This window comes from Miscanthus floridulus, chromosome 13 (assembly GCF_019320115.1).
Source record: "Miscanthus floridulus cultivar M001 chromosome 13, ASM1932011v1, whole genome shotgun sequence".
NCBI lineage: Eukaryota > Viridiplantae > Streptophyta > Magnoliopsida > Poales > Poaceae > Miscanthus > Miscanthus floridulus.
Genome location: NC_089592.1, coordinates 2,221,271 through 2,230,236, shown reverse-complemented (window position 1 = coordinate 2,230,236; position 8,966 = coordinate 2,221,271). Strand labels below are relative to the sequence as shown.

Here is an 8,966-nt window from a genome sequence, read left to right as displayed (position 1 = left end):
ATAATCTGGTGTCGAAGCGGACCCGGAGATCATTTCTGGATCCTACGGTCACCCGGCGATGAATATACTTATGGTCGGTTCCTCGGGTCAATGCGCCCCGCCGTCCCTCCAACTGGCGGTGGTAAGGGTGCTGCCATAACACTTTCTTTAGTACTGCAATTATTAGTGAACAGATAGTTGTTATTTTTAAATAATAGGTATAATTATTTAACTATTCTATTCTCATTCACTGTCGTCCATCCAACTGGATAAAACAATCGCTCGTTTTATCCATCCAACCAAATAAAAATAATGGACAAATCTATCCCAAAATTTAAGAGCGACCATATCCCATCCAATTTCGCTCTAAAACCAAACACACCCCTATTTACTTGTTTAGCCGTCACTGGTCATGGTCACGGGTTCTGACTTGGACATTATCAACACTCTATACTGGTGGACTCCGATCCACTCTGTTTTTTTTTTGTCTTTCCATTACAGAGAATTAATTAAGCCCCAAATTTTGATTTCATCCTTTTGAAAGAGCAAAAAATGTTGTGGAGTGTGCATTCCGGCCAAAATTTGCTAAAATCCCAGTAAGTACTCACTAAAACAATGCAATATGCTATCGTAAAAAAAAAGAGTGCAAAAGTTTACAGGTCGGGTTTAATAACCAGTCCAAAAGGCCTTAGGTGGCAACTTCAGGTCAGCAGCGTTGCTTTCCAACATCTCCAGCACTTCGCCCATGGAAGGCCGATCGGCGGGTTTGGACTGTATGCACCACAAAGCCAACTATGATCATCTACCTCACCAGCACTTCCATATTGTCGCTGCTGCTGCTGATCTCGCTAGCTGTGGAGCCACAGAACTGATCCAAGTTTTCATACAGCCATTGCGGGAAAATACTTGCTGCTGCTGTCGTCTGTACTCACATTGATTTTCTTCCTTGCTCCCACCATCTCAAGGACCACCATGCCATAACTGTACACGTCAGCCTTGCTGCCCACTGGTCCGTAGTTTCTTGAGAACACTTCAGGTGCTATGTATCCTATCGTGCCTCTTGCCCCGGCAATGGAGATTCAACTCTCCTTTGTCGGCTCAGCTTAGCTAATCCAAAATCTGATATTTTTGGACAGAAATCCAGATCTAGCAGAATGTTGTGTGGTTTGATATCGAAATGCACAATGCGGGTGTTGCATCCTGTGTGGAGGTACTCCAATCCTCGTGCAATTCCTATGACAATATTGAACAATTTATTCCAACTTAAAGCATCTTCTCCTTCGGTAGAATTGTTGACAAAAGTGTATCTTTCAAGGGAACCATTGGGCATGTACTCGTAGAGGAGAGCTTTTTTTGAACCTTGAAGGCAATACCCTACCAGAGTAACAATGTTGACATGAGATGTTCTACTAATGCTGGCCACCTCGTTCATGAATTCCTCACCATCGCCCTCAATGCCCTTCAGCATCTTAACAGCTATCTCCGACCATCAGGCATGTTGCCTCTGTAAACAGCACCATAGCCACCTTGGCCAAGCTTGTGAGCAAAGACTTGGTCATTCTTTTCACTTCCGAATAAGTGTAACCTTTTGGGTGTAAGTTCCTGCTTCCGCAAAAAAGATTCAAGCCTTGGTGAATTTCTTGGCCATTTGTAACATGGTATCATGCCATAACATCTCTTATACCACATCAATACTATGAGAGCGATTAAACAACAGCCCAGATAGACCTGAGGTGCCTGCTAAAATATCTAAAATAGACATTAAATAAAATTATCTATGTGAGATTATGCTGCAAAATGCCAAACATTATTTATTTAAAGGAACAGTCATGCCAGAGAGCTGCCTGCTGTTCTAAAACAAAGGAGAAACTCCTTTAGTGACCAGAACTCAAACAAAAACACATGGGTTCAATGTTTGTTCCTTCTACGAATTTGTAATCCACTTGATGTATTTTTCCTTTAAATTTTCAATAAAGTACTCTTTCCCTTCTAAATTATAAGATGTTTTGTCTTCTTTATATATAATATATATATATATATATATATAATCTATATATATATATATATATATACACACACACACACACCACACCACACCACACACACATTATGTTAGATACATAGCTAAAGCAATATATCCAGAAAAGCCAAAACGTCTTATAATTTAGAATGGAGGGAGTATTCCACTATCAGAAAAAATGGCCCATGTGCTTCTTCTTTTGGGTTTTTACACAAGATCGTAGTTCCTTATGTTAAAAAATTCTTAGCAATGGCCATGATATAGGTATATCAATGGAGTTTTTGTTTGAGGAACTATTATCAAATATTAGTATAATCACAGTACACATTTAGGGAAATAAAAAAACTCAAACTATGGGGGATAGCTAGCGCACCCCCCCCCCCCCGACGAGCATTTCGTATTATTATAGAGGACTTCTCACCTAGTTCAAGAAACCTCCGAACCTCGTACCCCACGCGCACACAGGGGCTCGTTACCCTGTGAGTGGGCCGGTGCCACAAACATGTGCTTTGAGTAACGCGGGGCAGACGAGGGTTTTTTTTTACCTCTAGCACTGCAATTCGCCCCCGTGGGGGATCGAACCCGGCCGCGAGGGTGCCACCTAGATTGCTTGACCAGCCGGTCTAGCAAATTAGTGTAAACAAGGAGAGTAAATATAGTTCCTAAGCATATTTCTGTTGGTCTTATATCAATAAAAAAGAATCTTCAAAGCACGTATACAAGCTAGGGATTCTTACATATTCTGATCCTTCACTACTGGAGGCGCATGCTTTGCCGAGGGCCTCTGGCCCTCGGCAAAGGACTAGAAACCCTCGGCAAAAGGCTTTGCCGAGGGCTGCCCTCGGCAAAGACCCCTCGGGGAATTTTAGACGGCGAAGGGGTCTTTGCCGAGGGCCCTTTATCGGGAACTCGGCAAAGCCTTTGCCGAGGGCCAGGATCGCCCTCGGCAAAGAAAAGACGCCGTCAGATGCCGGCGCCGTAGGCGGTTTCTTTGCCGAGGGCCGACCCTCGGCAAAGAAATGATTTTTTTTTTGAATTTGTTTGCCGAGGGCCGACCCTCGGCAAATAAAAGTTTTTAAAGTCCCGACACATGTCGGAACTTCCGACAGTCGGAAGTCCCGACTTGGGTCGGAACTGCCGACGACGAGGCATCTTTCCGAGGGCATAACTTCTTCATCCGGACTCCAAATTAGACATTCCATATATGTTTCTTGACCGTCTCGACGAGAGGAACGCAATGGTGAAGTCCGTTTCACATTTTGACAACTTCACAAAATGAACATTTTTGGTTGTCAACATATGCCCCCCTGTTTTCAGGTGAATGATGCATAAACCTAAAAACACTTAATCAAATAAATTAAAACCAAACAGCGACGATTCCCATCTCATCGGCTGCTCAGCGGCTAAGGATGATGTATACATCGGCTATTTTTTCTAAGGGCGATACATTTATCGGCCATTGTTTGGTGAGCACTTAGGCTTCTTGCCAAACACTTGGAAAGTACCTTTTCAAGTACCTCCCGTTGATTGCTCTTGTGAGACGTTCACCTTGCAATGTCTCTAGCACATATGAATTTCCGAATATAACTTTGACCACTTTGTAAGGACCTTTCCAATTTGGTGACCACTTGCCAAACTGACTGCTCTTCGATCCAATTGGTAGTATGGTTTTCCACACCAATTATCCCACTTGGAAGGATTTGCTCCTGACTTTCTTGTTGTACGCTTTGGCAACTCGAGCTTTATCTTTCTCTATTTCTTTGAGAGCTTTTAATCTCACATCAGTCACCTCATCGATATTATCCATCATCAAATCATGATACACAACAGCTGATAAATCATTTTGTTTAGCAAGCCTGTATGCATCTAAATTCACTTCGACAGGCAACACAGCCTCTTGGCCATATACTAACTCAAAAGGAGTAACCTTTGTAGCACCATGCCTTGAAATGTGATGTGCCCATAGAGCCTTAGACAAAACTTCATGCCATCTCCTTGGATTCTCCTCAATTTTCTTTTTGATGAGCTTGATCAAAGTCTTATTACTAGACTCAGCTTGGTCATTGGCTTGAGCATAGTATGGAGATGAATTGAGTAACTTGATCTTATATAATTCGGCAAATTCCCTCACCTCTTTAGACACAAATGATGTCCTTTGATCTGTAGTTAATGTTTGAGGGATGCCGAATCTATGAATAATATGCTCAGTAATGAACTTAATTACTTGGTTGTGTGTCATATTCTTCAAAGGAACTCCCTCGGTCCACTTAGTAAAGTAATCTGTAGCAACTAACATAAATTGGTGTCCCTTCGAAGATGAGGGATATATTTGACCAATGAAGTCTAACCCCCAACCACAAAAAGGCCATGGTTTGATGATAGGATGAAGCACAGCAGTAGGCACAAGCTGAATATTTCCAAACTTCTAGCACTCTTCGCAACCTTTATAGTAGCGAAAACAATCGGCCATCATAGTAGGCCAATAGAAACCGGCTCTATGCAATAACCACTTCATCTTTGGGGCCAATTGATGCGTACCACGGATGCCTTCATGGATTTCTCCCATAGCCACTCTTGCCTGATCTGATCCCAAGCACTTAAGCAGCAAATCTTCGGCGGTTCTTCGATAGAGCTCATCATTATGCAATACATATTTGAAAGCGCTCCGTCGAACACTTTTATCAATTTTGGCACTTGGATCACGTAGATATCTCAACAAGGGAGTCCTCCAATCTTCTAAATTGGCCCCAACATCACTAGAAGTTATATCGGGTCGATTTGATATCTTCTCAAGCGAATTGACCAGGTTGGTCACAGGGGAGTCGGCTGAACCAACTAGGCCGGTAGGCTTAGCCGATTTAGAGGTGTCGGCTTGGCCAACTAGGGCAGTTGGTTTAGCCGACTTGGCCACAGCAGAAGAGTAGTCGGCTGAGCCAACTTGGTTAGTTGGCTGAGCCGACTGATCTTTACCTACACAGGAAAAATTGAAATCTTCATGCATCGGCTGTTCTTGAATATGGAAATTATATCCATTGACATCATAGCCAGATGCTTGCTGAGCTAACATGTTGGCCTTTTGATTTTCATGCCTCGTAATATGCTGAATTTAAAATTCGGCAAAATAATCAATAACATCAAGGCAAGCATCAAGACAAGCTCTTAGTGATCCTTCTAAACATTGAAATTCACTAGCAACTTGCTGTACTACTAGCAAAGAATCACCATAAGCTTCAACATGTTTTACTTCCATAGACCGCAACATGATCAACCCGAATAATAGAGCTTCATATTCGGTTTGATTGTTGGTACAAGAGAAATCTAATCGGCTTGACATTCCAATTTCAGCACCATTAGGGGAAATAAGAATAATACCAACACCTTGGCCATCTTTACAAACCGATCCATCAAAGTATAATTTCCATGGAGTAAAAGTAAGGTAATTGACTTCATCATCTAAATCAATACCATGCTCAACAATAAAATCAGCAAGAACTTGACCTCTTAATGTTTTCAATGGTTCAAAAGTCAAGTCATATTCTATTAGTGCGTATGCCTATTTGTCTATCCTTCCATGAAGAATTGGCCGATATAACATGTGCTTTATCACATCGGCCTGGCAAGCAACAACACATGTACTAGACAAAAGATAATGTCTCATCTTAGCACAAGCATAGTACAGTGATAAGCATAATTTTTCTATATGGGCATACCTTGTCTCGAGATAAAAAAGACGGCGACCAAGATAAGCAATCACATATTCTTTACCTTCATCTTCTTGAGTCAAAACAACCCCGATTACCTTCTCTTCGACAGCAATATATAACTTGAAAGGAACTCCTCTCCTAGGTGCATGAAGAACCGGTGGTGTTGACAAATATTCCTTTATCTTTTTAAATGCCTCTTGTTGTTTTGCCCCCCCCCCCCCCCAAGTGAATTCAGATTCATCCTTCAGCTTCAATATAGGGGTTCCCAGACAAGTTAGCAATAAATCTTCTCAAGTAGTTCATTTTTCCCAAGAACTTTTGCAAGTCCTTCTTGCACGTAGGTGCCTTAACTTTCTTGATCTTCTCTATCCTCTTGGGATCAACCTCTATGCCCTTATCATGAATTATGAAGCCTAAAAACTTTCCAACCGATACCCCAAAAGCATATTTGAGTGGGTTCATCTTCAATCCATAACGACGCATCCTCTCAAAAGCAAGACGCAAATCGGCCAAATGAAATTTATGGGCGGCCGATTTGATCACAATATCGTCAATGTACGAAAAAAGTCTACTCCACCCCCTCAACTATGGGAAGTGGTGTACATAACCCCCTCAACTATGAAATCGTCTGTTTTACCCCCTGAACTTTCCAAAACCGTCTATTCTACCCCTGGGCGGTTTTCAGCGGCGGGTTTGCTACAGTAACAGCGGGTCTGCTGTAGTAACACCGGGTTGCTACAGTGCTGGTGTTTTGAATTTTCTTTTTTTTTAATTTATTTTTGATGAATTTTTGAAAAATCATAGAAAAATCATAAAATGAAAAATCTAATTTTATTGGACTCCATATGAGTAGATCTACACAGTGAATATATAATACGATATGCTTTAGTACAATTTTTTTTGTAGCCTTAGATTAATTGAAAAATCTAATTTTGTCTGTAATTAATTGGAATAATTCATAGCTGCTGCTTCTATGGTCCAATTATGGTGAAATTTTTATGGCACGCTAATTATTGTATGCTTGAACTATAGTAAAAATTTCATACTCATTAGACTATGTATAACTTAGTTATAGATAAATTCTAATTAATTACAGATAAAATTGGATTTTCCAATTAATTTAAAGCTACAAAAAAAATTTGTACTAAAATATACCGTATTATATATTCACTGTGTAGATCTACTCATGTGGAGTCCAATAAAATTAGATTTTTTATTTTATGATTTTTCTATGATTTTTCAAAAATTCACCGAAAATAAACAAAAAAAGGAAATTCAAAACACCTGTACTGCAGCAACCTGCTGGTACTGTAGCAGACCCGATGTTACTGTAGCAAACCGCCGTTGAAAACCACTCAGGGGGTAGAATAGACGGTTTTGGAAAGTTTAGGGGGTAAAACAGACGGTTTCATAATTGAGGGGGTTATGTAGACCACCTCCCATAGTTGAGGGGGTGGAGTAGACTTTTTCCTCAATGTACACCTCCATAATCACCCCAATTAAATCATGGAAAATCAAATTCATAGCTTTTTGATAAGTAGCACCTGCATTCTTTAGCCCAAATGTCATCACAACCCACTCAAAAAGACCAACAAACCCAGGACATATAAAGGCCATCTTAGACATATCTTCCTCGGCCATGAAAATCTGATTATAACCGGCATTACCATCAAAAAAGCTAATAACCCGGTGTCCTGAAGCATCATTGATAAGCATATCGGCTATAGGCATAGGATACTTATCTTTTGGAGTAGCTCTATTCAGATCTCTAAAATCAATACATACTCTGATCTTCCCAGAATCCTTCTTCTCAACAGGCATAATATTAGAGACCCACTCCGCATACCTACATGGTTGTATAAACCCCGCTTCCAGTAGCCGATTAATCTCTTCTTTAATCCTATCATAAATTGTAGAATTAAATCGACGGGGTTTTTGCTTGAAAGGCCTTAATCCTTTCTTAATAGGGAGCCGATGCTCAACAAGCTCTCGGCTCAATCCAGGCATCTTTGTATAATCCCATGCAAAACAATCAACATATTCCTTGAGAAGCGCGATTAACTCAACTTTGTAATCGGCTTCCAAATTTTGATTAATAAACGTCGGCCGGGGCACAGAGCCATCCCCAATATCAACTTGTTCCAAAGGGTCGGCCGACGTAAAACCTTGGCCCAACTTATCGAGCTCATCAAAATCATCAATAGCCTCACAGGCATCGGTCTTATTAGCCCGATACTGTTCAACACGATGTTTTAACCATTCAATGTTAGCATCCATTACAATAATGATTACATGATGATATTGAGCCGATTATCAATCGGCTTCAAGGACACAGGAACAAAACCTTGCTTGGTAACACTAATAAATTCAAAACTAGAAAGATCTTTACCAGATAAGCAAGCAATAGCATCATGCCCCCCCGAGTGTAGGAGTATCGGCTGCAGCAACATCAGCCGATGAATCTGAATGCACGACCTCAACAGCATCTCCCACCCATTGGATGAGAAATTGGTGCAAGCTAGATGGCACGCAACGATTGGCATGGATCCAATCACGCCCAAGTATCAAGTTATAGCTACCTTGCACGTCGGTGACGAAGAACGCCGTGGCCAAAGTCTTGCTTCTAATGGTGAGCTCCATGTTAGCAACTCCTCTGGCTGGAATGGGAGCACCTCCTCCAACACCACTGATCGTCATGTTGGTCTTGATCAGCTCCTCATCAGTGCCACCGAGCTTCTTATAAAGCGGATACGGCATCAAGTTCACTATCGCCCCACTGTCCACTAACATGCTATGGACCGGTGTGCCATTGATATAACCCTTCACATGTAGAGGCTTGAGATGGTTGATGGAGTCATCTGGTTTCTGAAATACGGCGCTTTCTGTTGCAAAATTAAATTCTACTGCCGTGGAGTCATCTGCCACGATGTAGTAATCAGCAGATAAAACAACTACATTGACCTCCACTCTCTCTGGAGTAGGCTCATAGTCAACCATCTCCTCGTCGGGAACCTCAGGAACCTCCATGCCAACCAGAGCAGCAACAGTAGTAGCGAAATCATCAGAGGATACCTCAGAGGCACCCGGGACAATAGGAATCAGCTCAGCTGACTCGGAAGCCGACTTAGTTGACTCTGGACCTTCTGAAGCAGTAAGGGCAGGCAAAGTCGGCTTAGCCGACTCAGGAGTCGGCTTAGCTGATTGGCTCAACACAGGAGTTCGCTTAGCCGACTCTAGAGTCGACTTAGCCGACTGGCCGGTAG

General features: G+C 41.7%; 1 pseudogene; it reads right to left on the bottom strand.

Moving 5' to 3' along the window:
* Positions 1-645: 645 nt before the first annotated feature.
* Positions 646-7,980, bottom strand: LOC136501984 (PR5-like receptor kinase; annotated as a pseudogene).
* Between the last annotated feature and the right edge of the window lie 986 nt (positions 7,981-8,966).